Source organism: Schistocerca gregaria, unplaced genomic scaffold (assembly GCF_023897955.1).
Source record: "Schistocerca gregaria isolate iqSchGreg1 unplaced genomic scaffold, iqSchGreg1.2 ptg000857l, whole genome shotgun sequence".
In the NCBI taxonomy this organism is placed as follows: domain Eukaryota; kingdom Metazoa; phylum Arthropoda; class Insecta; order Orthoptera; family Acrididae; genus Schistocerca; species Schistocerca gregaria.
In genome coordinates, this window is record NW_026062219.1 from 20,667 (window position 1) to 47,071 (window position 26,405).

At 48.9% G+C, this 26,405-nt stretch overlaps 35 non-coding genes across 35 annotated transcripts; all 35 read right to left on the reverse strand.

Annotated features, from left to right (window-relative positions):
- Positions 1–308: 308 nt before the first annotated feature.
- Positions 309–390, reverse strand: Trnas-cga (transfer RNA serine (anticodon CGA)). Its single transcript has one exon. It is a non-coding gene; the product is annotated as a tRNA-Ser (tRNA).
- A 747-nt stretch (positions 391–1,137) lies between these two features.
- On the reverse strand, positions 1,138–1,210 carry Trnaf-gaa (transfer RNA phenylalanine (anticodon GAA)). The gene has a single exon. It is a non-coding gene; the product is annotated as a tRNA-Phe (tRNA).
- A 584-nt stretch (positions 1,211–1,794) lies between these two features.
- Trnas-uga (transfer RNA serine (anticodon UGA)) lies at positions 1,795–1,876 on the reverse strand. The gene has a single exon. It is a non-coding gene; the product is annotated as a tRNA-Ser (tRNA).
- A 708-nt stretch (positions 1,877–2,584) lies between these two features.
- On the reverse strand, positions 2,585–2,666 carry Trnas-cga (transfer RNA serine (anticodon CGA)). The gene has a single exon. It is a non-coding gene; the product is annotated as a tRNA-Ser (tRNA).
- Positions 2,667–3,413: 747 nt separating this feature from the next.
- Trnaf-gaa (transfer RNA phenylalanine (anticodon GAA)) lies at positions 3,414–3,486 on the reverse strand. The gene has a single exon. It is a non-coding gene; the product is annotated as a tRNA-Phe (tRNA).
- A 584-nt stretch (positions 3,487–4,070) lies between these two features.
- On the reverse strand, positions 4,071–4,152 carry Trnas-uga (transfer RNA serine (anticodon UGA)). The gene has a single exon. It is a non-coding gene; the product is annotated as a tRNA-Ser (tRNA).
- Positions 4,153–4,860: 708 nt separating this feature from the next.
- Trnas-cga (transfer RNA serine (anticodon CGA)) lies at positions 4,861–4,942 on the reverse strand. The gene has a single exon. It is a non-coding gene; the product is annotated as a tRNA-Ser (tRNA).
- A 747-nt stretch (positions 4,943–5,689) lies between these two features.
- On the reverse strand, positions 5,690–5,762 carry Trnaf-gaa (transfer RNA phenylalanine (anticodon GAA)). Its single transcript has one exon. It is a non-coding gene; the product is annotated as a tRNA-Phe (tRNA).
- Positions 5,763–6,346: 584 nt separating this feature from the next.
- Trnas-uga (transfer RNA serine (anticodon UGA)) lies at positions 6,347–6,428 on the reverse strand. The gene has a single exon. It is a non-coding gene; the product is annotated as a tRNA-Ser (tRNA).
- A 708-nt stretch (positions 6,429–7,136) lies between these two features.
- On the reverse strand, positions 7,137–7,218 carry Trnas-cga (transfer RNA serine (anticodon CGA)). Its single transcript has one exon. It is a non-coding gene; the product is annotated as a tRNA-Ser (tRNA).
- Positions 7,219–7,965: 747 nt separating this feature from the next.
- Positions 7,966–8,038, reverse strand: Trnaf-gaa (transfer RNA phenylalanine (anticodon GAA)). The gene has a single exon. It is a non-coding gene; the product is annotated as a tRNA-Phe (tRNA).
- A 584-nt stretch (positions 8,039–8,622) lies between these two features.
- On the reverse strand, positions 8,623–8,704 carry Trnas-uga (transfer RNA serine (anticodon UGA)). Its single transcript has one exon. It is a non-coding gene; the product is annotated as a tRNA-Ser (tRNA).
- Positions 8,705–9,412: 708 nt separating this feature from the next.
- Positions 9,413–9,494, reverse strand: Trnas-cga (transfer RNA serine (anticodon CGA)). The gene has a single exon. It is a non-coding gene; the product is annotated as a tRNA-Ser (tRNA).
- A 747-nt stretch (positions 9,495–10,241) lies between these two features.
- Trnaf-gaa (transfer RNA phenylalanine (anticodon GAA)) lies at positions 10,242–10,314 on the reverse strand. Its single transcript has one exon. It is a non-coding gene; the product is annotated as a tRNA-Phe (tRNA).
- A 584-nt stretch (positions 10,315–10,898) lies between these two features.
- Positions 10,899–10,980, reverse strand: Trnas-uga (transfer RNA serine (anticodon UGA)). Its single transcript has one exon. It is a non-coding gene; the product is annotated as a tRNA-Ser (tRNA).
- A 708-nt stretch (positions 10,981–11,688) lies between these two features.
- On the reverse strand, positions 11,689–11,770 carry Trnas-cga (transfer RNA serine (anticodon CGA)). Its single transcript has one exon. It is a non-coding gene; the product is annotated as a tRNA-Ser (tRNA).
- A 747-nt stretch (positions 11,771–12,517) lies between these two features.
- Positions 12,518–12,590, reverse strand: Trnaf-gaa (transfer RNA phenylalanine (anticodon GAA)). The gene has a single exon. It is a non-coding gene; the product is annotated as a tRNA-Phe (tRNA).
- A 584-nt stretch (positions 12,591–13,174) lies between these two features.
- Trnas-uga (transfer RNA serine (anticodon UGA)) lies at positions 13,175–13,256 on the reverse strand. The gene has a single exon. It is a non-coding gene; the product is annotated as a tRNA-Ser (tRNA).
- Positions 13,257–13,964: 708 nt separating this feature from the next.
- Trnas-cga (transfer RNA serine (anticodon CGA)) lies at positions 13,965–14,046 on the reverse strand. The gene has a single exon. It is a non-coding gene; the product is annotated as a tRNA-Ser (tRNA).
- A 747-nt stretch (positions 14,047–14,793) lies between these two features.
- On the reverse strand, positions 14,794–14,866 carry Trnaf-gaa (transfer RNA phenylalanine (anticodon GAA)). Its single transcript has one exon. It is a non-coding gene; the product is annotated as a tRNA-Phe (tRNA).
- A 584-nt stretch (positions 14,867–15,450) lies between these two features.
- On the reverse strand, positions 15,451–15,532 carry Trnas-uga (transfer RNA serine (anticodon UGA)). Its single transcript has one exon. It is a non-coding gene; the product is annotated as a tRNA-Ser (tRNA).
- Positions 15,533–16,240: 708 nt separating this feature from the next.
- Positions 16,241–16,322, reverse strand: Trnas-cga (transfer RNA serine (anticodon CGA)). The gene has a single exon. It is a non-coding gene; the product is annotated as a tRNA-Ser (tRNA).
- Positions 16,323–17,069: 747 nt separating this feature from the next.
- Trnaf-gaa (transfer RNA phenylalanine (anticodon GAA)) lies at positions 17,070–17,142 on the reverse strand. The gene has a single exon. It is a non-coding gene; the product is annotated as a tRNA-Phe (tRNA).
- A 584-nt stretch (positions 17,143–17,726) lies between these two features.
- Positions 17,727–17,808, reverse strand: Trnas-uga (transfer RNA serine (anticodon UGA)). The gene has a single exon. It is a non-coding gene; the product is annotated as a tRNA-Ser (tRNA).
- A 708-nt stretch (positions 17,809–18,516) lies between these two features.
- On the reverse strand, positions 18,517–18,598 carry Trnas-cga (transfer RNA serine (anticodon CGA)). The gene has a single exon. It is a non-coding gene; the product is annotated as a tRNA-Ser (tRNA).
- A 747-nt stretch (positions 18,599–19,345) lies between these two features.
- Trnaf-gaa (transfer RNA phenylalanine (anticodon GAA)) lies at positions 19,346–19,418 on the reverse strand. Its single transcript has one exon. It is a non-coding gene; the product is annotated as a tRNA-Phe (tRNA).
- Positions 19,419–20,002: 584 nt separating this feature from the next.
- Positions 20,003–20,084, reverse strand: Trnas-uga (transfer RNA serine (anticodon UGA)). Its single transcript has one exon. It is a non-coding gene; the product is annotated as a tRNA-Ser (tRNA).
- A 708-nt stretch (positions 20,085–20,792) lies between these two features.
- Trnas-cga (transfer RNA serine (anticodon CGA)) lies at positions 20,793–20,874 on the reverse strand. The gene has a single exon. It is a non-coding gene; the product is annotated as a tRNA-Ser (tRNA).
- Positions 20,875–21,621: 747 nt separating this feature from the next.
- Trnaf-gaa (transfer RNA phenylalanine (anticodon GAA)) lies at positions 21,622–21,694 on the reverse strand. The gene has a single exon. It is a non-coding gene; the product is annotated as a tRNA-Phe (tRNA).
- A 584-nt stretch (positions 21,695–22,278) lies between these two features.
- Trnas-uga (transfer RNA serine (anticodon UGA)) lies at positions 22,279–22,360 on the reverse strand. The gene has a single exon. It is a non-coding gene; the product is annotated as a tRNA-Ser (tRNA).
- Positions 22,361–23,068: 708 nt separating this feature from the next.
- Trnas-cga (transfer RNA serine (anticodon CGA)) lies at positions 23,069–23,150 on the reverse strand. The gene has a single exon. It is a non-coding gene; the product is annotated as a tRNA-Ser (tRNA).
- Positions 23,151–23,897: 747 nt separating this feature from the next.
- Positions 23,898–23,970, reverse strand: Trnaf-gaa (transfer RNA phenylalanine (anticodon GAA)). The gene has a single exon. It is a non-coding gene; the product is annotated as a tRNA-Phe (tRNA).
- Positions 23,971–24,554: 584 nt separating this feature from the next.
- On the reverse strand, positions 24,555–24,636 carry Trnas-uga (transfer RNA serine (anticodon UGA)). The gene has a single exon. It is a non-coding gene; the product is annotated as a tRNA-Ser (tRNA).
- A 708-nt stretch (positions 24,637–25,344) lies between these two features.
- Trnas-cga (transfer RNA serine (anticodon CGA)) lies at positions 25,345–25,426 on the reverse strand. The gene has a single exon. It is a non-coding gene; the product is annotated as a tRNA-Ser (tRNA).
- Positions 25,427–26,172: 746 nt separating this feature from the next.
- Positions 26,173–26,245, reverse strand: Trnaf-gaa (transfer RNA phenylalanine (anticodon GAA)). The gene has a single exon. It is a non-coding gene; the product is annotated as a tRNA-Phe (tRNA).
- Positions 26,246–26,405: the final 160 nt, after the last annotated feature.

The window sequence follows — 26,405 nt, forward strand, 5'->3', positions numbered from 1 at the left end:
GACTGAATTGCGATTCTTAAAAAAGAGAGAAATGAATGTTGGCTCTGTCCAACGCTTCCAAGCACGTCTGTGTACTCACGAACTCGGCGTCGACGCGAGAAAATGACGGGAGCGCACTCGTGGGCCTGCGACGGCTTTCTGCAGTCCCAGCGTCAGTGAGAGGAGAACCGGTAGCCACAGTAAGCAGCAGCCGTCGCGACACTCAGTATTGTTAAACGGAAATTTTCGTCTTGTTGAAGATGGCGCCATCGGTTTGCAACCGCGTTCACGTGTGTGAAAATATTTGCTCCTCTTTACGCAAAATCGCACGCAGCCGGTAGGATTCGAACCTACGCTCCCAGAGGGAATCTGATTTCGAGTCAGACGCCTTAACCACCCCGCCACGACTGCCCGTAGGTCGAGGTTCTCCGACACATGCAACTTCTACGGTTTAAAGCTATGTGGCATCAGAAAACGGCGTAGCTGCATTCTTTTCCGTAGTGTTTCCACCGCTACCAGAGGAATCGCTACCAAAGTATTAAAATATCCGCTCGAACAGGGACTTGAACCCTGGACCCTTAGGTTAAAAAGCCTAATGCTCTACCGACTGAGCTATCCGGGCTCACACGACAGTACAGAACATCCCACGATGCACAGCTGTACATTGACTCATGTCCTTCACAGCTGTGCTATCGCTGCATGGAGCTGTTACTAATTAAACGTTGCCTGAATGCTGTCTACAAACGTGTCGCGCTAAGCTTGTAGCAGACTATCGAAGAATGCTGACACCCGATGCACAAAAAAACCGCAGCAGTCGTTAGGTCTCATACGTTGGAGTAGAGGATTTACGTGTTTTGTCGACACTCACTGAGTAATTGGAAATTTCACAAGCATTTCGAATGCAATGCTTCCCACGTTTTCGCTCATTTCACGGTTCCGTTGGAGACGTTCTTCACCTCCTGACACAAAAAAAGGAACGCAGTCGGTAGGACTTTTCGTATTTTCTTACTTCTCAGGGAGTTGCCTACTGTGTTCCTCTTACGGCAAGCACTAGACAACCTGAACAGTTACAGGATAGAGTCATTTTTGTTATCGGCTGTACCTACATCATCACAGACTCGGAGCAATTCCATTGGCATCAGCTTCAAAACATACGCTTGCCGAAACCCGGGATCGAACCAGGGACCTTTAGATCTTCAGTCTAACGCTCTCCCAACTGAGCTATTTCGGCTCACACCTAAGTCCGCAGATTTGCGCGTCTTCGTTAACCTCTGAATCGCCGCCAATTTCACAGTCATCTTCGTCTGATAAGACATAGGGACGCTGAAAGGCGAGCAGCAGATGCAGTGAAGTACCACACACATTTCTTCTGATTCCATCATCGTAAGAAGCAAACATGTCGACTCGATTCATGTAATATTGACTTCGCTTTCTCTAGAAAACCTTTGCTATATCGATGCCACGTGCAACTCGTGTGCAGAGAACGAGACACAAGAAGGAGTGAGCCTCTCTACCATGTGAGAGGCAGTATCTAGCAGATACACACGCTAAAACATTTGACTTGTGTTAGCTCATAAATTGCTACACGTCACCGTCTGCAAGCTAAAATGGACACATCTGCACTGCCCAGAGAGGCGACACTTGCACTGACACTTGGTGGACGGCAGTGAGACGAGGAGATGAGCTGTGGCTTCTGGGAGCGACTGTAGCGCTGCGCCAAAGAACACTGCACATTGCTGGAGACCCACGTGTTTAGTAGAGACGCAACTGCTAGGATGCAGCTGAACGTCCATCTTCTGAGAGCGAGAAAATTTTCGCAGTCGGCAGGACTCGAACCTACGCTCCCAGAGGGAATCTGATTTCAAGTCAGACGCCTTAACCACTCGGCCACGACTGCCGGTGGCAATAGCGTCTTCCGACAAGTGAAAGTCCAACTTTAGAAGCAATCCAATGGCAGAAAGCTGCGTGGCCTAACTCTTTTCTGTAGTGTTTCCATTGCCAGCACATTAGCCGTTACGAAATTGTATTAATTTTCGCCTAGACATGGCCTTGAACCCAACACCCTTTGGTTGAAAATCAAACGCTCTACCGACTGAGCTATCGTACAGCTGCGTTGCGTGCGAGTGATTCGCATGACGTAATTACTGGCTTGTGGCTCCAATGGCGACTTCACCGACTTCCCACTGACGCACCGCTGACGCTAGTTTACTGTCGTCTTAAGTGGTCGACATACTTGCAAGTAGCTGCGAGATCTTAAGAAAAGAAACGCTGCACCATTGCTTTTTCCGCACTCGAATGACTGAATTGCGATTCTTAAAAAAGAGAGAAATGAATGTTGGCTCTGTCCAACGCTTCCAAGCACGTCTGTGTACTCACGAACTCGGCGTCGACGCGAGAAAATGACGGGAGCGCACTCGTGGGCCTGCGACGGCTTTCTGCAGTCCCAGCGTCAGTGAGAGGAGAACCGGTAGCCACAGTAAGCAGCAGCCGTCGCGACACTCAGTATTGTTAAACGGAAATTTTCGTCTTGTTGAAGATGGCGCCATCGGTTTGCAACCGCGTTCACGTGTGTGAAAATATTTGCTCCTCTTTACGCAAAATCGCACGCAGCCGGTAGGATTCGAACCTACGCTCCCAGAGGGAATCTGATTTCGAGTCAGACGCCTTAACCACCCCGCCACGACTGCCCGTAGGTCGAGGTTCTCCGACACATGCAACTTCTACGGTTTAAAGCTATGTGGCATCAGAAAACGGCGTAGCTGCATTCTTTTCCGTAGTGTTTCCACCGCTACCAGAGGAATCGCTACCAAAGTATTAAAATATCCGCTCGAACAGGGACTTGAACCCTGGACCCTTAGGTTAAAAAGCCTAATGCTCTACCGACTGAGCTATCCGGGCTCACACGACAGTACAGAACATCCCACGATGCACAGCTGTACATTGACTCATGTCCTTCACAGCTGTGCTATCGCTGCATGGAGCTGTTACTAATTAAACGTTGCCTGAATGCTGTCTACAAACGTGTCGCGCTAAGCTTGTAGCAGACTATCGAAGAATGCTGACACCCGATGCAAAAACAAACCGCAGCAGTCGTTAGGTCTCATACGTTGGAGTAGAGGATTTACGTGTTTTGTCGACACTCACTGAGTAATTGGAAATTTCACAAGCATTTCGAATGCAATGCTTCCCACGTTTTCGCTCATTTCACGGTTCCGTTGGAGACGTTCTTCACCTCCTGACACAAAAAAAGGAACGCAGTCGGTAGGACTTTTCGTATTTTCTTACTTCTCAGGGAGTTGCCTACTGTGTTCCTCTTACGGCAAGCACTAGACAACCTGAACAGTTACAGGATAGAGTCATTTTTGTTATCGGCTGTACCTACATCATCACAGACTCGGAGCAATTCCATTGGCATCAGCTTCAAAACATACGCTTGCCGAAACCCGGGATCGAACCAGGGACCTTTAGATCTTCAGTCTAACGCTCTCCCAACTGAGCTATTTCGGCTCACACCTAAGTCCGCAGATTTGCGCGTCTTCGTTAACCTCTGAATCGCCGCCAATTTCACAGTCATCTTCGTCTGATAAGACATAGGGACGCTGAAAGGCGAGCAGCAGATGCAGTGAAGTACCACACACATTTCTTCTGATTCCATCATCGTAAGAAGCAAACATGTCGACTCGATTCATGTAATATTGACTTCGCTTTCTCTAGAAAACCTTTGCTATATCGATGCCACGTGCAACTCGTGTGCAGAGAACGAGACACAAGAAGGAGTGAGCCTCTCTACCATGTGAGAGGCAGTATCTAGCAGATACACACGCTAAAACATTTGACTTGCGTTAGCTCATAAATTGCTACACGTCACCGTCTGCAAGCTAAAATGGACACATCTGCACTGCCCAGAGAGGCGACACTTGCACTGACACTTGGTGGACGGCAGTGAGACGAGGAGATGAGCTGTGGCTTCTGGGAGCGACTGTAGCGCTGCGCCAAAGAACACTGCACATTGCTGGAGACCCACGTGTTTAGTAGAGACGCAACTGCTAGGATGCAGCTGAACGTCCATCTTCTGAGAGCGAGAAAATTTTCGCAGTCGGCAGGACTCGAACCTACGCTCCCAGAGGGAATCTGATTTCAAGTCAGACGCCTTAACCACTCGGCCACGACTGCCGGTGGCAATAGCGTCTTCCGACAAGTGAAAGTCCAACTTTAGAAGCAATCCAATGGCAGAAAGCTGCGTGGCCTAACTCTTTTCTGTAGTGTTTCCATTGCCAGCACATTAGCCGTTACGAAATTGTATTAATTTTCGCCTAGACATGGCCTTGAACCCAACACCCTTTGGTTGAAAATCAAACGCTCTACCGACTGAGCTATCGTACAGCTGCGTTGCGTGCGAGTGATTCGCATGACGTAATTACTGGCTTGTGGCTCCAATGGCGACTTCACCGACTTCCCACTGACGCACCGCTGACGCTAGTTTACTGTCGTCTTAAGTGGTCGACATACTTGCAAGTAGCTGCGAGATCTTAAGAAAAGAAACGCTGCACCATTGCTTTTTCCGCACTCGAATGACTGAATTGCGATTCTTAAAAAAGAGAGAAATGAATGTTGGCTCTGTCCAACGCTTCCAAGCACGTCTGTGTACTCACGAACTCGGCGTCGACGCGAGAAAATGACGGGAGCGCACTCGTGGGCCTGCGACGGCTTTCTGCAGTCCCAGCGTCAGTGAGAGGAGAACCGGTAGCCACAGTAAGCAGCAGACGTCGCGACACTCAGTATTGTTAAACGGAAATTTTCGTCTTGTTGAAGATGGCGCCATCGGTTTGCAACCGCGTTCACGTGTGTGAAAATATTTGCTCCTCTTTACGCAAAATCGCACGCAGCCGGTAGGATTCGAACCTACGCTCCCAGAGGGAATCTGATTTCGAGTCAGACGCCTTAACCACCCCGCCACGACTGCCCGTAGGTCGAGGTTCTCCGACACATGCAACTTCTACGGTTTAAAGCTATGTGGCATCAGAAAACGGCGTAGCTGCATTCTTTTCCGTAGTGTTTCCACCGCTACCAGAGGAATCGCTACCAAAGTATTAAAATATCCGCTCGAACAGGGACTTGAACCCTGGACCCTTAGGTTAAAAAGCCTAATGCTCTACCGACTGAGCTATCCGGGCTCACACGACAGTACAGAACATCCCACGATGCACAGCTGTACATTGACTCATGTCCTTCACAGCTGTGCTATCGCTGCATGGAGCTGTTACTAATTAAACGTTGCCTGAATGCTGTCTACAAACGTGTCGCGCTAAGCTTGTAGCAGACTATCGAAGAATGCTGACACCCGATGCAAAAACAAACCGCAGCAGTCGTTAGGTCTCATACGTTGGAGTAGAGGATTTACGTGTTTTGTCGACACTCACTGAGTAATTGGAAATTTCACAAGCATTTCGAATGCAATGCTTCCCACGTTTTCGCTCATTTCACGGTTCCGTTGGAGACGTTCTTCACCTCCTGACACAAAAAAAGGAACGCAGTCGGTAGGACTTTTCGTATTTTCTTACTTCTCAGGGAGTTGCCTACTGTGTTCCTCTTACGGCAAGCACTAGACAACCTGAACAGTTACAGGATAGAGTCATTTTTGTTATCGGCTGTACCTACATCATCACAGACTCGGAGCAATTCCATTGGCATCAGCTTCAAAACATACGCTTGCCGAAACCCGGGATCGAACCAGGGACCTTTAGATCTTCAGTCTAACGCTCTCCCAACTGAGCTATTTCGGCTCACACCTAAGTCCGCAGATTTGCGCGTCTTCGTTAACCTCTGAATCGCCGCCAATTTCACAGTCATCTTCGTCTGATAAGACATAGGGACGCTGAAAGGCGAGCAGCAGATGCAGTGAAGTACCACACACATTTCTTCTGATTCCATCATCGTAAGAAGCAAACATGTCGACTCGATTCATGTAATATTGACTTCGCTTTCTCTAGAAAACCTTTGCTATATCGATGCCACGTGCAACTCGTGTGCAGAGAACGAGACACAAGAAGGAGTGAGCCTCTCTACCATGTGAGAGGCAGTATCTAGCAGATACACACGCTAAAACATTTGACTTGCGTTAGCTCATAAATTGCTACACGTCACCGTCTGCAAGCTAAAATGGACACATCTGCACTGCCCAGAGAGGCGACACTTGCACTGACACTTGGTGGACGGCAGTGAGACGAGGAGATGAGCTGTGGCTTCTGGGAGCGACTGTAGCGCTGCGCCAAAGAACACTGCACATTGCTGGAGACCCACGTGTTTAGTAGAGACGCAACTGCTAGGATGCAGCTGAACGTCCATCTTCTGAGAGCGAGAAAATTTTCGCAGTCGGCAGGACTCGAACCTACGCTCCCAGAGGGAATCTGATTTCAAGTCAGACGCCTTAACCACTCGGCCACGACTGCCGGTGGCAATAGCGTCTTCCGACAAGTGAAAGTCCAACTTTAGAAGCAATCCAATGGCAGAAAGCTGCGTGGCCTAACTCTTTTCTGTAGTGTTTCCATTGCCAGCACATTAGCCGTTACGAAATTGTATTAATTTTCGCCTAGACATGGCCTTGAACCCAACACCCTTTGGTTGAAAATCAAACGCTCTACCGACTGAGCTATCGTACAGCTGCGTTGCGTGCGAGTGATTCGCATGACGTAATTACTGGCTTGTGGCTCCAATGGCGACTTCACCGACTTCCCACTGACGCACCGCTGACGCTAGTTTACTGTCGTCTTAAGTGGTCGACATACTTGCAAGTAGCTGCGAGATCTTAAGAAAAGAAACGCTGCACCATTGCTTTTTCCGCACTCGAATGACTGAATTGCGATTCTTAAAAAAGAGAGAAATGAATGTTGGCTCTGTCCAACGCTTCCAAGCACGTCTGTGTACTCACGAACTCGGCGTCGACGCGAGAAAATGACGGGAGCGCACTCGTGGGCCTGCGACGGCTTTCTGCAGTCCCAGCGTCAGTGAGAGGAGAACCGGTAGCCACAGTAAGCAGCAGCCGTCGCGACACTCAGTATTGTTAAACGGAAATTTTCGTCTTGTTGAAGATGGCGCCATCGGTTTGCAACCGCGTTCACGTGTGTGAAAATATTTGCTCCTCTTTACGCAAAATCGCACGCAGCCGGTAGGATTCGAACCTACGCTCCCAGAGGGAATCTGATTTCGAGTCAGACGCCTTAACCACCCCGCCACGACTGCCCGTAGGTCGAGGTTCTCCGACACATGCAACTTCTACGGTTTAAAGCTATGTGGCATCAGAAAACGGCGTAGCTGCATTCTTTTCCGTAGTGTTTCCACCGCTACCAGAGGAATCGCTACCAAAGTATTAAAATATCCGCTCGAACAGGGACTTGAACCCTGGACCCTTAGGTTAAAAAGCCTAATGCTCTACCGACTGAGCTATCCGGGCTCACACGACAGTACAGAACATCCCACGATGCACAGCTGTACATTGACTCATGTCCTTCACAGCTGTGCTATCGCTGCATGGAGCTGTTACTAATTAAACGTTGCCTGAATGCTGTCTACAAACGTGTCGCGCTAAGCTTGTAGCAGACTATCGAAGAATGCTGACACCCGATGCAAAAACAAACCGCAGCAGTCGTTAGGTCTCATACGTTGGAGTAGAGGATTTACGTGTTTTGTCGACACTCACTGAGTAATTGGAAATTTCACAAGCATTTCGAATGCAATGCTTCCCACGTTTTCGCTCATTTCACGGTTCCGTTGGAGACGTTCTTCACCTCCTGACACAAAAAAAGGAACGCAGTCGGTAGGACTTTTCGTATTTTCTTACTTCTCAGGGAGTTGCCTACTGTGTTCCTCTTACGGCAAGCACTAGACAACCTGAACAGTTACAGGATAGAGTCATTTTTGTTATCGGCTGTACCTACATCATCACAGACTCGGAGCAATTCCATTGGCATCAGCTTCAAAACATACGCTTGCCGAAACCCGGGATCGAACCAGGGACCTTTAGATCTTCAGTCTAACGCTCTCCCAACTGAGCTATTTCGGCTCACACCTAAGTCCGCAGATTTGCGCGTCTTCGTTAACCTCTGAATCGCCGCCAATTTCACAGTCATCTTCGTCTGATAAGACATAGGGACGCTGAAAGGCGAGCAGCAGATGCAGTGAAGTACCACACACATTTCTTCTGATTCCATCATCGTAAGAAGCAAACATGTCGACTCGATTCATGTAATATTGACTTCGCTTTCTCTAGAAAACCTTTGCTATATCGATGCCACGTGCAACTCGTGTGCAGAGAACGAGACACAAGAAGGAGTGAGCCTCTCTACCATGTGAGAGGCAGTATCTAGCAGATACACACGCTAAAACATTTGACTTGCGTTAGCTCATAAATTGCTACACGTCACCGTCTGCAAGCTAAAATGGACACATCTGCACTGCCCAGAGAGGCGACACTTGCACTGACACTTGGTGGACGGCAGTGAGACGAGGAGATGAGCTGTGGCTTCTGGGAGCGACTGTAGCGCTGCGCCAAAGAACACTGCACATTGCTGGAGACCCACGTGTTTAGTAGAGACGCAACTGCTAGGATGCAGCTGAACGTCCATCTTCTGAGAGCGAGAAAATTTTCGCAGTCGGCAGGACTCGAACCTACGCTCCCAGAGGGAATCTGATTTCAAGTCAGACGCCTTAACCACTCGGCCACGACTGCCGGTGGCAATAGCGTCTTCCGACAAGTGAAAGTCCAACTTTAGAAGCAATCCAATGGCAGAAAGCTGCGTGGCCTAACTCTTTTCTGTAGTGTTTCCATTGCCAGCACATTAGCCGTTACGAAATTGTATTAATTTTCGCCTAGACATGGCCTTGAACCCAACACCCTTTGGTTGAAAATCAAACGCTCTACCGACTGAGCTATCGTACAGCTGCGTTGCGTGCGAGTGATTCGCATGACGTAATTACTGGCTTGTGGCTCCAATGGCGACTTCACCGACTTCCCACTGACGCACCGCTGACGCTAGTTTACTGTCGTCTTAAGTGGTCGACATACTTGCAAGTAGCTGCGAGATCTTAAGAAAAGAAACGCTGCACCATTGCTTTTTCCGCACTCGAATGACTGAATTGCGATTCTTAAAAAAGAGAGAAATGAATGTTGGCTCTGTCCAACGCTTCCAAGCACGTCTGTGTACTCACGAACTCGGCGTCGACGCGAGAAAATGACGGGAGCGCACTCGTGGGCCTGCGACGGCTTTCTGCAGTCCCAGCGTCAGTGAGAGGAGAACCGGTAGCCACAGTAAGCAGCAGCCGTCGCGACACTCAGTATTGTTAAACGGAAATTTTCGTCTTGTTGAAGATGGCGCCATCGGTTTGCAACCGCGTTCACGTGTGTGAAAATATTTGCTCCTCTTTACGCAAAATCGCACGCAGCCGGTAGGATTCGAACCTACGCTCCCAGAGGGAATCTGATTTCGAGTCAGACGCCTTAACCACCCCGCCACGACTGCCCGTAGGTCGAGGTTCTCCGACACATGCAACTTCTACGGTTTAAAGCTATGTGGCATCAGAAAACGGCGTAGCTGCATTCTTTTCCGTAGTGTTTCCACCGCTACCAGAGGAATCGCTACCAAAGTATTAAAATATCCGCTCGAACAGGGACTTGAACCCTGGACCCTTAGGTTAAAAAGCCTAATGCTCTACCGACTGAGCTATCCGGGCTCACACGACAGTACAGAACATCCCACGATGCACAGCTGTACATTGACTCATGTCCTTCACAGCTGTGCTATCGCTGCATGGAGCTGTTACTAATTAAACGTTGCCTGAATGCTGTCTACAAACGTGTCGCGCTAAGCTTGTAGCAGACTATCGAAGAATGCTGACACCCGATGCAAAAACAAACCGCAGCAGTCGTTAGGTCTCATACGTTGGAGTAGAGGATTTACGTGTTTTGTCGACACTCACTGAGTAATTGGAAATTTCACAAGCATTTCGAATGCAATGCTTCCCACGTTTTCGCTCATTTCACGGTTCCGTTGGAGACGTTCTTCACCTCCTGACACAAAAAAAGGAACGCAGTCGGTAGGACTTTTCGTATTTTCTTACTTCTCAGGGAGTTGCCTACTGTGTTCCTCTTACGGCAAGCACTAGACAACCTGAACAGTTACAGGATAGAGTCATTTTTGTTATCGGCTGTACCTACATCATCACAGACTCGGAGCAATTCCATTGGCATCAGCTTCAAAACATACGCTTGCCGAAACCCGGGATCGAACCAGGGACCTTTAGATCTTCAGTCTAACGCTCTCCCAACTGAGCTATTTCGGCTCACGCCTAAGTCCGCAGATTTGCGCGTCTTCGTTAACCTCTGAATCGCCGCCAATTTCACAGTCATCTTCGTCTGATAAGACATAGGGACGCTGAAAGGCGAGCAGCAGATGCAGTGAAGTACCACACACATTTCTTCTGATTCCATCATCGTAAGAAGCAAACATGTCGACTCGATTCATGTAATATTGACTTCGCTTTCTCTAGAAAACCTTTGCTATATCGATGCCACGTGCAACTCGTGTGCAGAGAACGAGACACAAGAAGGAGTGAGCCTCTCTACCATGTGAGAGGCAGTATCTAGCAGATACACACGCTAAAACATTTGACTTGCGTTAGCTCATAAATTGCTACACGTCACCGTCTGCAAGCTAAAATGGACACATCTGCACTGCCCAGAGAGGCGACACTTGCACTGACACTTGGTGGACGGCAGTGAGACGAGGAGATGAGCTGTGGCTTCTGGGAGCGACTGTAGCGCTGCGCCAAAGAACACTGCACATTGCTGGAGACCCACGTGTTTAGTAGAGACGCAACTGCTAGGATGCAGCTGAACGTCCATCTTCTGAGAGCGAGAAAATTTTCGCAGTCGGCAGGACTCGAACCTACGCTCCCAGAGGGAATCTGATTTCAAGTCAGACGCCTTAACCACTCGGCCACGACTGCCGGTGGCAATAGCGTCTTCCGACAAGTGAAAGTCCAACTTTAGAAGCAATCCAATGGCAGAAAGCTGCGTGGCCTAACTCTTTTCTGTAGTGTTTCCATTGCCAGCACATTAGCCGTTACGAAATTGTATTAATTTTCGCCTAGACATGGCCTTGAACCCAACACCCTTTGGTTGAAAATCAAACGCTCTACCGACTGAGCTATCGTACAGCTGCGTTGCGTGCGAGTGATTCGCATGACGTAATTACTGGCTTGTGGCTCCAATGGCGACTTCACCGACTTCCCACTGACGCACCGCTGACGCTAGTTTACTGTCGTCTTAAGTGGTCGACATACTTGCAAGTAGCTGCGAGATCTTAAGAAAAGAAACGCTGCACCATTGCTTTTTCCGCACTCGAATGACTGAATTGCGATTCTTAAAAAAGAGAGAAATGAATGTTGGCTCTGTCCAACGCTTCCAAGCACGTCTGTGTACTCACGAACTCGGCGTCGACGCGAGAAAATGACGGGAGCGCACTCGTGGGCCTGCGACGGCTTTCTGCAGTCCCAGCGTCAGTGAGAGGAGAACCGGTAGCCACAGTAAGCAGCAGCCGTCGCGACACTCAGTATTGTTAAACGGAAATTTTCGTCTTGTTGAAGATGGCGCCATCGGTTTGCAACCGCGTTCACGTGTGTGAAAATATTTGCTCCTCTTTACGCAAAATCGCACGCAGCCGGTAGGATTCGAACCTACGCTCCCAGAGGGAATCTGATTTCGAGTCAGACGCCTTAACCACCCCGCCACGACTGCCCGTAGGTCGAGGTTCTCCGACACATGCAACTTCTACGGTTTAAAGCTATGTGGCATCAGAAAACGGCGTAGCTGCATTCTTTTCCGTAGTGTTTCCACCGCTACCAGAGGAATCGCTACCAAAGTATTAAAATATCCGCTCGAACAGGGACTTGAACCCTGGACCCTTAGGTTAAAAAGCCTAATGCTCTACCGACTGAGCTATCCGGGCTCACACGACAGTACAGAACATCCCACGATGCACAGCTGTACATTGACTCATGTCCTTCACAGCTGTGCTATCGCTGCATGGAGCTGTTACTAATTAAACGTCGCCTGAATGCTGTCTACAAACGTGTCGCGCTAAGCTTGTAGCAGACTATCGAAGAATGCTGACACCCGATGCAAAAACAAACCGCAGCAGTCGTTAGGTCTCATACGTTGGAGTAGAGGATTTACGTGTTTTGTCGACACTCACTGAGTAATTGGAAATTTCACAAGCATTTCGAATGCAATGCTTCCCACGTTTTCGCTCATTTCACGGTTCCGTTGGAGACGTTCTTCACCTCCTGACACAAAAAAAGGAACGCAGTCGGTAGGACTTTTCGTATTTTCTTACTTCTCAGGGAGTTGCCTACTGTGTTCCTCTTACGGCAAGCACTAGACAATCTGAACAGTTACAGGATAGAGTCATTTTTGTTATCGGCTGTACCTACATCATCACAGACTCGGAGCAATTCCATTGGCATCAGCTTCAAAACATACGCTTGCCGAAACCCGGGATCGAACCAGGGACCTTTAGATCTTCAGTCTAACGCTCTACCAACTGAGCTATTTCGGCTCACACCTAAGTCCGCAGATTTGCGCGTCTTCGTTAACCTCTGAATCGCCGCCAATTTCACAGTCATCTTCGTCTGATAAGACATAGGGACGCTGAAAGGCGAGCAGCAGATGCAGTGAAGTACCACACACATTTCTTCTGATTCCATCATCGTAAGAAGCAAACATGTCGACTCGATTCATGTAATATTGACTTCGCTTTCTCTAGAAAACCTTTGCTATATCGATGCCACGTGCAACTCGTGTGCAGAGAACGAGACACAAGAAGGAGTGAGCCTCTCTACCATGTGAGAGGCAGTATCTAGCAGATACACACGCTAAAACATTTGACTTGCGTTAGCTCATAAATTGCTACACGTCACCGTCTGCAAGCTAAAATGGACACATCTGCACTGCCCAGAGAGGCGACACTTGCACTGACACTTGGTGGACGGCAGTGAGACGAGGAGATGAGCTGTGGCTTCTGGGAGCGACTGTAGCGCTGCGCCAAAGAACACTGCACATTGCTGGAGACCCACGTGTTTAGTAGAGACGCAACTGCTAGGATGCAGCTGAACGTCCATCTTCTGAGAGCGAGAAAATTTTCGCAGTCGGCAGGACTCGAACCTACGCTCCCAGAGGGAATCTGATTTCAAGTCAGACGCCTTAACCACTCGGCCACGACTGCCGGTGGCAATAGCGTCTTCCGACAAGTGAAAGTCCAACTTTAGAAGCAATCCAATGGCAGAAAGCTGCGTGGCCTAACTCTTTTCTGTAGTGTTTCCATTGCCAGCACATTAGCCGTTACGAAATTGTATTAATTTTCGCCTAGACATGGCCTTGAACCCAACACCCTTTGGTTGAAAATCAAACGCTCTACCGACTGAGCTATCGTACAGCTGCGTTGCGTGCGAGTGATTCGCATGACGTAATTACTGGCTTGTGGCTCCAATGGCGACTTCACCGACTTCCCACTGACGCACCGCTGACGCTAGTTTACTGTCGTCTTAAGTGGTCGACATACTTGCAAGTAGCTGCGAGATCTTAAGAAAAGAAACGCTGCACCATTGCTTTTTCCGCACTCGAATGACTGAATTGCGATTCTTAAAAAAGAGAGAAATGAATGTTGGCTCTGTCCAACGCTTCCAAGCACGTCTGTGTACTCACGAACTCGGCGTCGACGCGAGAAAATGACGGGAGCGCACTCGTGGGCCTGCGACGGCTTTCTGCAGTCCCAGCGTCAGTGAGAGGAGAACCGGTAGCCACAGTAAGCAGCAGCCGTCGCGACACTCAGTATTGTTAAACGGAAATTTTCGTCTTGTTGAAGATGGCGCCATCGGTTTGCAACCGCGTTCACGTGTGTGAAAATATTTGCTCCTCTTTACGCAAAATCGCACGCAGCCGGTAGGATTCGAACCTACGCTCCCAGAGGGAATCTGATTTCGAGTCAGACGCCTTAACCACCCCGCCACGACTGCCCGTAGGTCGAGGTTCTCCGACACATGCAACTTCTACGGTTTAAAGCTATGTGGCATCAGAAAACGGCGTAGCTGCATTCTTTTCCGTAGTGTTTCCACCGCTACCAGAGGAATCGCTACCAAAGTATTAAAATATCCGCTCGAACAGGGACTTGAACCCTGGACCCTTAGGTTAAAAAGCCTAATGCTCTACCGACTGAGCTATCCGGGCTCACACGACAGTACAGAACATCCCACGATGCACAGCTGTACATTGACTCATGTCCTTCACAGCTGTGCTATCGCTGCATGGAGCTGTTACTAATTAAACGTCGCCTGAATGCTGTCTACAAACGTGTCGCGCTAAGCTTGTAGCAGACTATCGAAGAATGCTGACACCCGATGCAAAAACAAACCGCAGCAGTCGTTAGGTCTCATACGTTGGAGTAGAGGATTTACGTGTTTTGTCGACACTCACTGAGTAATTGGAAATTTCACAAGCATTTCGAATGCAATGCTTCCCACGTTTTCGCTCATTTCACGGTTCCGTTGGAGACGTTCTTCACCTCCTGACACAAAAAAAGGAACGCAGTCGGTAGGACTTTTCGTATTTTCTTACTTCTCAGGGAGTTGCCTACTGTGTTCCTCTTACGGCAAGCACTAGACAATCTGAACAGTTACAGGATAGAGTCATTTTTGTTATCGGCTGTACCTACATCATCACAGACTCGGAGCAATTCCATTGGCATCAGCTTCAAAACATACGCTTGCCGAAACCCGGGATCGAACCAGGGACCTTTAGATCTTCAGTCTAACGCTCTACCAACTGAGCTATTTCGGCTCACACCTAAGTACGCAGATTTGCGCGTCTTCGTTAACCTCTGAATCGCCGCCAATTTCACAGTCATCTTCGTCTGATAAGACATAGGGACGCTGAAAGGCGAGCAGCAGATGCAGTGAAGTACCACACACATTTCTTCTGATTCCATCATCGTAAGAAGCAAACATGTCGACTCGATTCATGTAATATTGACTTCGCTTTCTCTAGAAAACCTTTGCTATATCGATGCCACGTGCAACTCGTGTGCAGAGAACGAGACACAAGAAGGAGTGAGCCTCTCTACCATGTGAGAGGCAGTATCTAGCAGATACACACGCTAAAACATTTGACTTGCGTTAGCTCATAAATTGCTACACGTCACCGTCTGCAAGCTAAAATGGACACATCTGCACTGCCCAGAGAGGCGACACTTGCACTGACACTTGGTGGACGGCAGTGAGACGAGGAGATGAGCTGTGGCTTCTGGGAGCGACTGTAGCGCTGCGCCAAAGAACACTGCACATTGCTGGAGACCCACGTGTTTAGTAGAGACGCAACTGCTAGGATGCAGCTGAACGTCCATCTTCTGAGAGCGAGAAAATTTTCGCAGTCGGCAGGACTCGAACCTACGCTCCCAGAGGGAATCTGATTTCAAGTCAGACGCCTTAACCACTCGGCCACGACTGCCGGTGGCAATAGCGTCTTCCGACAAGTGAAAGTCCAACTTTAGAAGCAATCCAATGGCAGAAAGCTGCGTGGCCTAACTCTTTTCTGTAGTGTTTCCATTGCCAGCACATTAGCCGTTACGAAATTGTATTAATTTTCGCCTAGACATGGCCTTGAACCCAACACCCTTTGGTTGAAAATCAAACGCTCTACCGACTGAGCTATCGTACAGCTGCGTTGCGTGCGAGTGATTCGCATGACGTAATTACTGGCTTGTGGCTCCAATGGCGACTTCACCGACTTCCCACTGACGCACCGCTGACGCTAGTTTACTGTCGTCTTAAGTGGTCGACATACTTGCAAGTAGCTGCGAGATCTTAAGAAAAGAAACGCTGCACCATTGCTTTTTCCGCACTCGAATGACTGAATTGCGATTCTTAAAAAAGAGAGAAATGAATGTTGGCTCTGTCCAACGCTTCCAAGCACGTCTGTGTACTCACGAACTCGGCGTCGACGCGAGAAAATGACGGGAGCGCACTCGTGGGCCTGCGACGGCTTTCTGCAGTCCCAGCGTCAGTGAGAGGAGAACCGGTAGCCACAGTAAGCAGCAGCCGTCGCGACACTCAGTATTGTTAAACGGAAATTTTCGTCTTGTTGAAGATGGCGCCATCGGTTTGCAACCGCGTTCACGTGTGTGAAAATATTTGCTCCTCTTTACGCAAAATCGCACGCAGCCGGTAGGATTCGAACCTACGCTCCCAGAGGGAATCTGATTTCGAGTCAGACGCCTTAACCACCCCGCCACGACTGCCCGTAGGTCGAGGTTCTCCGACACATGCAACTTCTACGGTTTAAAGCTATGTGGCATCAGAAAACGGCGTAGCTGCATTCTTTTCCGTAGTGTTTCCACCGCTACCAGAGGAATCGCTACCAAAGTATTAAAATATCCGCTCGAACAGGGACTTGAACCCTGGACCCTTAGGTTAAAAAGCCTAATGCTCTACCGACTGAGCTATCCGGGCTCACACGACAGTACAGAACATCCCACGATGCACAGCTGTACATTGACTCATGTCCTTCACAGCTGTGCTATCGCTGCATGGAGCTGTTACTAATTAAACGTTGCCTGAATGCTGTCTACAAACGTGTCGCGCTAAGCTTGTAGCAGACTATCGAAGAATGCTGACACCCGATGCAAAAACAAACCGCAGCAGTCGTTAGGTCTCATACGTTGGAGTAGAGGATTTACGTGTTTTGTCGACACTCACTGAGTAATTGGAAATTTCACAAGCATTTCGAATGCAATGCTTCCCACGTTTTCGCTCATTTCACGGTTCCGTTGGAGACGTTCTTCACCTCCTGACACAAAAAAAGGAACGCAGTCGGTAGGACTTTTCGTATTTTCTTACTTCTCAGGGAGTTGCCTACTGTGTTCCTCTTACGGCAAGCACTAGACAATCTGAACAGTTACAGGATAGAGTCATTTTTGTTATCGGCTGTACCTACATCATCACAGACTCGGAGCAATTCCATTGGCATCAGCTTCAAAACATACGCTTGCCGAAACCCGGGATCGAACCAGGGACCTTTAGATCTTCAGTCTAACGCTCTACCAACTGAGCTATTTCGGCTCACACCTAAGTCCGCAGATTTGCGCGTCTTCGTTAACCTCTGAATCGCCGCCAATTTCACAGTCATCTTCGTCTGATAAGACATAGGGACGCTGAAAGGCGAGCAGCAGATGCAGTGAAGTACCACACACATTTCTTCTGATTCCATCATCGTAAGAAGCAAACATGTCGACTCGATTCATGTAATATTGACTTCGCTTTCTCTAGAAAACCTTTGCTATATCGATGCCACGTGCAACTCGTGTGCAGAGAACGAGACACAAGAAGGAGTGAGCCTCTCTACCATGTGAGAGGCAGTATCTAGCAGATACACACGCTAAAACATTTGACTTGCGTTAGCTCATAAATTGCTACACGTCACCGTCTGCAAGCTAAAATGGACACATCTGCACTGCCCAGAGAGGCGACACTTGCACTGACACTTGGTGGACGGCAGTGAGACGAGGAGATGAGCTGTGGCTTCTGGGAGCGACTGTAGCGCTGCGCCAAAGAACACTGCACATTGCTGGAGACCCACGTGTTTAGTAGAGACGCAACTGCTAGGATGCAGCTGAACGTCCATCTTCTGAGAGCGAGAAAATTTTCGCAGTCGGCAGGACTCGAACCTACGCTCCCAGAGGGAATCTGATTTCAAGTCAGACGCCTTAACCACTCGGCCACGACTGCCGGTGGCAATAGCGTCTTCCGACAAGTGAAAGTCCAACTTTAGAAGCAATCCAATGGCAGAAAGCTGCGTGGCCTAACTCTTTTCTGTAGTGTTTCCATTGCCAGCACATTAGCCGTTACGAAATTGTATTAATTTTCGCCTAGACATGGCCTTGAACCCAACACCCTTTGGTTGAAAATCAAACGCTCTACCGACTGAGCTATCGTACAGCTGCGTTGCGTGCGAGTGATTCGCATGACGTAATTACTGGCTTGTGGCTCCAATGGCGACTTCACCGACTTCCCACTGACGCACCGCTGACGCTAGTTTACTGTCGTCTTAAGTGGTCGACATACTTGCAAGTAGCTGCGAGATCTTAAGAAAAGAAACGCTGCACCATTGCTTTTTCCGCACTCGAATGACTGAATTGCGATTCTTAAAAAAGAGAGAAATGAATGTTGGCTCTGTCCAACGCTTCCAAGCACGTCTGTGTACTCACGAACTCGGCGTCGACGCGAGAAAATGACGGGAGCGCACTCGTGGGCCTGCGACGGCTTTCTGCAGTCCCAGCGTCAGTGAGAGGAGAACCGGTAGCCACAGTAAGCAGCAGCCGTCGCGACACTCAGTATTGTTAAACGGAAATTTTCGTCTTGTTGAAGATGGCGCCATCGGTTTGCAACCGCGTTCACGTGTGTGAAAATATTTGCTCCTCTTTACGCAAAATCGCACGCAGCCGGTAGGATTCGAACCTACGCTCCCAGAGGGAATCTGATTTCGAGTCAGACGCCTTAACCACCCCGCCACGACTGCCCGTAGGTCGAGGTTCTCCGACACATGCAACTTCTACGGTTTAAAGCTATGTGGCATCAGAAAACGGCGTAGCTGCATTCTTTTCCGTAGTGTTTCCACCGCTACCAGAGGAATCGCTACCAAAGTATTAAAATATCCGCTCGAACAGGGACTTGAACCCTGGACCCTTAGGTTAAAAAGCCTAATGCTCTACCGACTGAGCTATCCGGGCTCACACGACAGTACAGAACATCCCACGATGCACAGCTGTACATTGACTCATGTCCTTCACAGCTGTGCTATCGCTGCATGGAGCTGTTACTAATTAAACGTTGCCTGAATGCTGTCTACAAACGTGTCGCGCTAAGCTTGTAGCAGACTATCGAAGAATGCTGACACCCGATGCAAAAACAAACCGCAGCAGTCGTTAGGTCTCATACGTTGGAGTAGAGGATTTACGTGTTTTGTCGACACTCACTGAGTAATTGGAAATTTCACAAGCATTTCGAATGCAATGCTTCCCACGTTTTCGCTCATTTCACGGTTCCGTTGGAGACGTTCTTCACCTCCTGACACAAAAAAAGGAACGCAGTCGGTAGGACTTTTCGTATTTTCTTACTTCTCAGGGAGTTGCCTACTGTGTTCCTCTTACGGCAAGCACTAGACAATCTGAACAGTTACAGGATAGAGTCATTTTTGTTATCGGCTGTACCTACATCATCACAGACTCGGAGCAATTCCATTGGCATCAGCTTCAAAACATACGCTTGCCGAAACCCGGGATCGAACCAGGGACCTTTAGATCTTCAGTCTAACGCTCTACCAACTGAGCTATTTCGGCTCACACCTAAGTCCGCAGATTTGCGCGTCTTCGTTAACCTCTGAATCGCCGCCAATTTCACAGTCATCTTCGTCTGATAAGACATAGGGACGCTGAAAGGCGAGCAGCAGATGCAGTGAAGTACCACACACATTTCTTCTGATTCCATCATCGTAAGAAGCAAACATGTCGACTCGATTCATGTAATATTGACTTCGCTTTCTCTAGAAAACCTTTGCTATATCGATGCCACGTGCAACTCGTGTGCAGAGAACGAGACACAAGAAGGAGTGAGCCTCTCTACCATGTGAGAGGCAGTATCTAGCAGATACACACGCTAAAACATTTGACTTGCGTTAGCTCATAAATTGCTACACGTCACCGTCTGCAAGCTAAAATGGACACATCTGCACTGCCCAGAGAGGCGACACTTGCACTGACACTTGGTGGACGGCAGTGAGACGAGGAGATGAGCTGTGGCTTCTGGGAGCGACTGTAGCGCTGCGCCAAAGAACACTGCACATTGCTGGAGACCCACGTGTTTAGTAGAGACGCAACTGCTAGGATGCAGCTGAACGTCCATCTTCTGAGAGCGAGAAAATTTTCGCAGTCGGCAGGACTCGAACCTACGCTCCCAGAGGGAATCTGATTTCAAGTCAGACGCCTTAACCACTCGGCCACGACTGCCGGTGGCAATAGCGTCTTCCGACAAGTGAAAGTCCAACTTTAGAAGCAATCCAATGGCAGAAAGCTGCGTGGCCTAACTCTTTTCTGTAGTGTTTCCATTGCCAGCACATTAGCCGTTACGAAATTGTATTAATTTTCGCCTAGACATGGCCTTGAACCCAACACCCTTTGGTTGAAAATCAAACGCTCTACCGACTGAGCTATCGTACAGCTGCGTTGCGTGCGAGTGATTCGCATGACGTAATTACTGGCTTGTGGCTCCAATGGCGACTTCACCGACTTCCCACTGACGCACCGCTGACGCTAGTTTACTGTCGTCTTAAGTGGTCGACATACTTGCAAGTAGCTGCGAGATCTTAAGAAAAGAAACGCTGCACCATTGCTTTTTCCGCACTCGAATGACTGAATTGCGATTCTTAAAAAAGAGAGAAATGAATGTTGGCTCTGTCCAACGCTTCCAAGCACGTCTGTGTACTCACGAACTCGGCGTCGACGCGAGAAAATGACGGGAGCGCACTCGTGGGCCTGCGACGGCTTTCTGCAGTCCCAGCGTCAGTGAGAGGAGAACCGGTAGCCACAGTAAGCAGCAGCCGTCGCGACACTCAGTATTGTTAAACGGAAATTTTCGTCTTGTTGAAGATGGCGCCATCGGTTTGCAACCGCGTTCACGTGTGTGAAAATATTTGCTCCTCTTTACGCAAAATCGCACGCAGCCGGTAGGATTCGAACCTACGCTCCCAGAGGGAATCTGATTTCGAGTCAGACGCCTTAACCACCCCGCCACGACTGCCCGTAGGTCGAGGTTCTCCGACACATGCAACTTCTACGGTTTAAAGCTATGTGGCATCAGAAAACGGCGTAGCTGCATTCTTTTCCGTAGTGTTTCCACCGCTACCAGAGGAATCGCTACCAAAGTATTAAAATATCCGCTCGAACAGGGACTTGAACCCTGGACCCTTAGGTTAAAAAGCCTAATGCTCTACCGACTGAGCTATCCGGGCTCACACGACAGTACAGAACATCCCACGATGCACAGCTGTACATTGACTCATGTCCTTCACAGCTGTGCTATCGCTGCATGGAGCTGTTACTAATTAAACGTCGCCTGAATGCTGTCTACAAACGTGTCGCGCTAAGCTTGTAGCAGACTATCGAAGAATGCTGACACCCGATGCAAAAACAAACCGCAGCAGTCGTTAGGTCTCATACGTTGGAGTAGAGGATTTACGTGTTTTGTCGACACTCACTGAGTAATTGGAAATTTCACAAGCATTTCGAATGCAATGCTTCCCACGTTTTCGCTCATTTCACGGTTCCGTTGGAGACGTTCTTCACCTCCTGACACAAAAAAAGGAACGCAGTCGGTAGGACTTTTCGTATTTTCTTACTTCTCAGGGAGTTGCCTACTGTGTTCCTCTTACGGCAAGCACTAGACAATCTGAACAGTTACAGGATAGAGTCATTTTTGTTATCGGCTGTACCTACATCATCACAGACTCGGAGCAATTCCATTGGCATCAGCTTCAAAACATACGCTTGCCGAAACCCGGGATCGAACCAGGGACCTTTAGATCTTCAGTCTAACGCTCTACCAACTGAGCTATTTCGGCTCACACCTAAGTCCGCAGATTTGCGCGTCTTCGTTAACCTCTGAATCGCCGCCAATTTCACAGTCATCTTCGTCTGATAAGACATAGGGACGCTGAAAGGCGAGCAGCAGATGCAGTGAAGTACCACACACATTTCTTCTGATTCCATCATCGTAAGAAGCAAACATGTCGACTCGATTCATGTAATATTGACTTCGCTTTCTCTAGAAAACCTTTGCTATATCGATGCCACGTGCAACTCGTGTGCAGAGAACGAGACACAAGAAGGAGTGAGCCTCTCTACCATGTGAGAGGCAGTATCTAGCAGATACACACGCTAAAACATTTGACTTGCGTTAGCTCATAAATTGCTACACGTCACCGTCTGCAAGCTAAAATGGACACATCTGCACTGCCCAGAGAGGCGACACTTGCACTGACACTTGGTGGACGGCAGTGAGACGAGGAGATGAGCTGTGGCTTCTGGGAGCGACTGTAGCGCTGCGCCAAAGAACACTGCACATTGCTGGAGACCCACGTGTTTAGTAGAGACGCAACTGCTAGGATGCAGCTGAACGTCCATCTTCTGAGAGCGAGAAAATTTTCGCAGTCGGCAGGACTCGAACCTACGCTCCCAGAGGGAATCTGATTTCAAGTCAGACGCCTTAACCACTCGGCCACGACTGCCGGTGGCAATAGCGTCTTCCGACAAGTGAAAGTCCAACTTTAGAAGCAATCCAATGGCAGAAAGCTGCGTGGCCTAACTCTTTTCTGTAGTGTTTCCATTGCCAGCACATTAGCCGTTACGAAATTGTATTAATTTTCGCCTAGACATGGCCTTGAACCCAACACCCTTTGGTTGAAAATCAAACGCTCTACCGACTGAGCTATCGTACAGCTGCGTTGCGTGCGAGTGATTCGCATGACGTAATTACTGGCTTGTGGCTCCAATGGCGACTTCACCGACTTCCCACTGACGCACCGCTGACGCTAGTTTTCTGTCGTCTTAAGTGGTCGACATACTTGCAAGTAGCTGCGAGATCTTAAGAAAAGAAACGCTGCACCATTGCTTTTTCCGCACTCGAATGACTGAATTGCGATTCTTAAAAAAGAGAGAAATGAATGTTGGCTCTGTCCAACGCTTCCAAGCACGTCTGTGTACTCACGAACTCGGCGTCGACGCGAGAAAATGACGGGAGCGCACTCGTGGGCCTGCGACGGCTTTCTGCAGTCCCAGCGTCAGTGAGAGGAGAACCGGTAGCCACAGTAAGCAGCAGCCGTCGCGACACTCAGTATTGTTAAACGGAAATTTTCGTCTTGTTGAAGATGGCGCCATCGGTTTGCAACCGCGTTCACGTGTGTGAAAATATTTGCTCCTCTTTACGCAAAATCGCACGCAGCCGGTAGGATTCGAACCTACGCTCCCAGAGGGAATCTGATTTCGAGTCAGACGCCTTAACCACCCCGCCACGACTGCCCGTAGGTCGAGGTTCTCCGACACATGCAACTTCTACGGTTTAAAGCTATGTGGCATCAGAAAACGGCGTAGCTGCATTCTTTTCCGTAGTGTTTCCACCGCTACCAGAGGAATCGCTACCAAAGTATTAAAATATCCGCTCGAACAGGGACTTGAACCCTGGACCCTTAGGTTAAAAAGCCTAATGCTCTACCGACTGAGCTATCCGGGCTCACACGACAGTACAGAACATCCCACGATGCACAGCTGTACATTGACTCATGTCCTTCACAGCTGTGCTATCGCTGCATGGAGCTGTTACTAATTAAACGTTGCCTGAATGCTGTCTACAAACGTGTCGCGCTAAGCTTGTAGCAGACTATCGAAGAATGCTGACACCCGATGCAAAAACAAACCGCAGCAGTCGTTAGGTCTCATACGTTGGAGTAGAGGATTTACGTGTTTTGTCGACACTCACTGAGTAATTGGAAATTTCACAAGCATTTCGAATGCAATGCTTCCCACGTTTTCGCTCATTTCACGGTTCCGTTGGAGACGTTCTTCACCTCCTGACACAAAAAAAGGAACGCAGTCGGTAGGACTTTTCGTATTTTCTTACTTCTCAGGGAGTTGCCTACTGTGTTCCTCTTACGGCAAGCACTAGACAACCTGAACAGTTACAGGATAGAGTCATTTTTGTTATCGGCTGTACCTACATCATCACAGACTCGGAGCAATTCCATTGGCATCAGCTTCAAAACATACGCTTGCCGAAACCCGGGATCGAACCAGGGACCTTTAGATCTTCAGTCTAACGCTCTCCCAACTGAGCTATTTCGGCTCACACCTAAGTCCGCAGATTTGCGCGTCTTCGTTAACCTCTGAATCGCCGCCAATTTCACAGTCATCTTCGTCTGATAAGACATAGGGACGCTGAAAGGCGAGCAGCAGATGCAGTGAAGTACCACACACATTTCTTCTGATTCCATCATCGTAAGAAGCAAACATGTCGACTCGATTCATGTAATATTGACTTCGCTTTCTCTAGAAAACCTTTGCTATATCGATGCCACGTGCAACTCGTGTGCAGAGAACGAGACACAAGAAGGAGTGAGCCTCTCTACCATGTGAGAGGCAGTATCTAGCAGATACACACGCTAAAACATTTGACTTGCGTTAGCTCATAAATTGCTACACGTCACCGTCTGCAAGCTAAAATGGACACATCTGCACTGCCCAGAGAGGCGACACTTGCACTGACACTTGGTGGACGGCAGTGAGACGAGGAGATGAGCTGTGGCTTCTGGGAGCGACTGTAGCGCTGCGCCAAAGAACACTGCACATTGCTGGAGACCCACGTGTTTAGTAGAGACGCAACTGCTAGGATGCAGCTGAACGTCCATCTTCTGAGAGCGAGAAAATTTTCGCAGTCGGCAGGACTCGAACCTACGCTCCCAGAGGGAATCTGATTTCAAGTCAGACGCCTTAACCACTCGGCCACGACTGCCGGTGGCAATAGCGTCTTCCGACAAGTGAAAGTCCAACTTTAGAAGCAATCCAATGGCAGAAAGCTGCGTGGCCTAACTCTTTTCTGTAGTGTTTCCATTGCCAGCACATTAGCCGTTACGAAATTGTATTAATTTTCGCCTAGACATGGCCTTGAACCCAACACCCTTTGGTTGAAAATCAAACGCTCTACCGACTGAGCTATCGTACAGCTGCGTTGCGTGCGAGTGATTCGCATGACGTAATTACTGGCTTGTGGCTCCAATGGCGACTTCACCGACTTCCCACTGACGCACCGCTGACGCTAGTTTACTGTCGTCTTAAGTGGTCGACATACTTGCAAGTAGCTGCGAGATCTTAAGAAAAGAAACGCTGCACCATTGCTTTTTCCGCACTCGAATGACTGAATTGCGATTCTTAAAAAAGAGAGAAATGAATGTTGGCTCTGTCCAACGCTTCCAAGCACGTCTGTGTACTCACGAACTCGGCGTCGACGCGAGAAAATGACGGGAGCGCACTCGTGGGCCTGCGACGGCTTTCTGCAGTCCCAGCGTCAGTGAGAGGAGAACCGGTAGCCACAGTAAGCAGCAGCCGTCGCGACACTCAGTATTGTTAAACGGAAATTTTCGTCTTGTTGAAGATGGCGCCATCGGTTTGCAACCGCGTTCACGTGTGTGAAAATATTTGCTCCTCTTTACGCAAAATCGCACGCAGCCGGTAGGATTCGAACCTACGCTCCCAGAGGGAATCTGACTTCGAGTCAGACGCCTTAACCACCCCGCCACGACTGCCCGTAGGTCGAGGTTCTCCGACACATGCAACTTCTACGGTTTAAAGCTATGTGGCATCAGAAAACGGCGTAGCTGCATTCTTTTCCGTAGTGTTTCCACCGCTACCAGAGGAATCGCTACCAAAGTATTAAAATATCCGCTCGAACAGGGACTTGAACCCTGGACCCTTAGGTTAAAAAGCCTAATGCTCTACCGACTGAGCTATCCGGGCTCACCAACAGTACAGAACATCCCACGATGCACAGCTGTACATTGACTCATGTCCTTCACAGCTGTGCTATCGCTGCATGGAGCTGTTACTAATTAAACGTCGCCTGAATGCTGTCTACAAACGTGTCGCGCTAAGCTTGTAGCAGACTATCGAAGAATGCTGACACCCGATGCAAAAACAAACCGCAGCAGTCGTTAGGTCTCATACGTTGGAGTAGAGGATTTACGTGTTTTGTCGACACTCACTGAGTAATTGGAAATTTCACAAGCATTTCGAATGCAATGCTTCCCACGTTTTCGCTCATTTCACGGTTCCGTTGGAGACGTTCTTCACCTCCTGACACAAAAAAAGGAACGCAGTCGGTAGGACTTTTCGTATTTTCTTACTTCTCAGGGAGTTGCCTACTGTGTTCCTCTTACGGCAAGCACTAGACAACCTGAACAGTTACAGGACAGAGTCATATTTGTTCTCGGCAGTACTTACATCATCACAGACTCGGAGCAATTCCATTGGCATCAGCTTCAAAACAAACACTTGCCGAAACCCGGGATCGAACCAGGGACCTTTAGATCTTCAGTCTAACGCTCTCCCAACTGAGCTATTTCGGCTCACACCTATGTCTGCACACTTGCGCGTCTTCGTTAAACTTCTGAATCGCCGCCAATTTCACAGTCATCTTCGTTTGATAAGACACAGGGAGGCTGAAAGGCGAGCAGCAGATGCAGTGAAGTACCACACACATTTCTTCTGATTCCATCATCGTAAGAA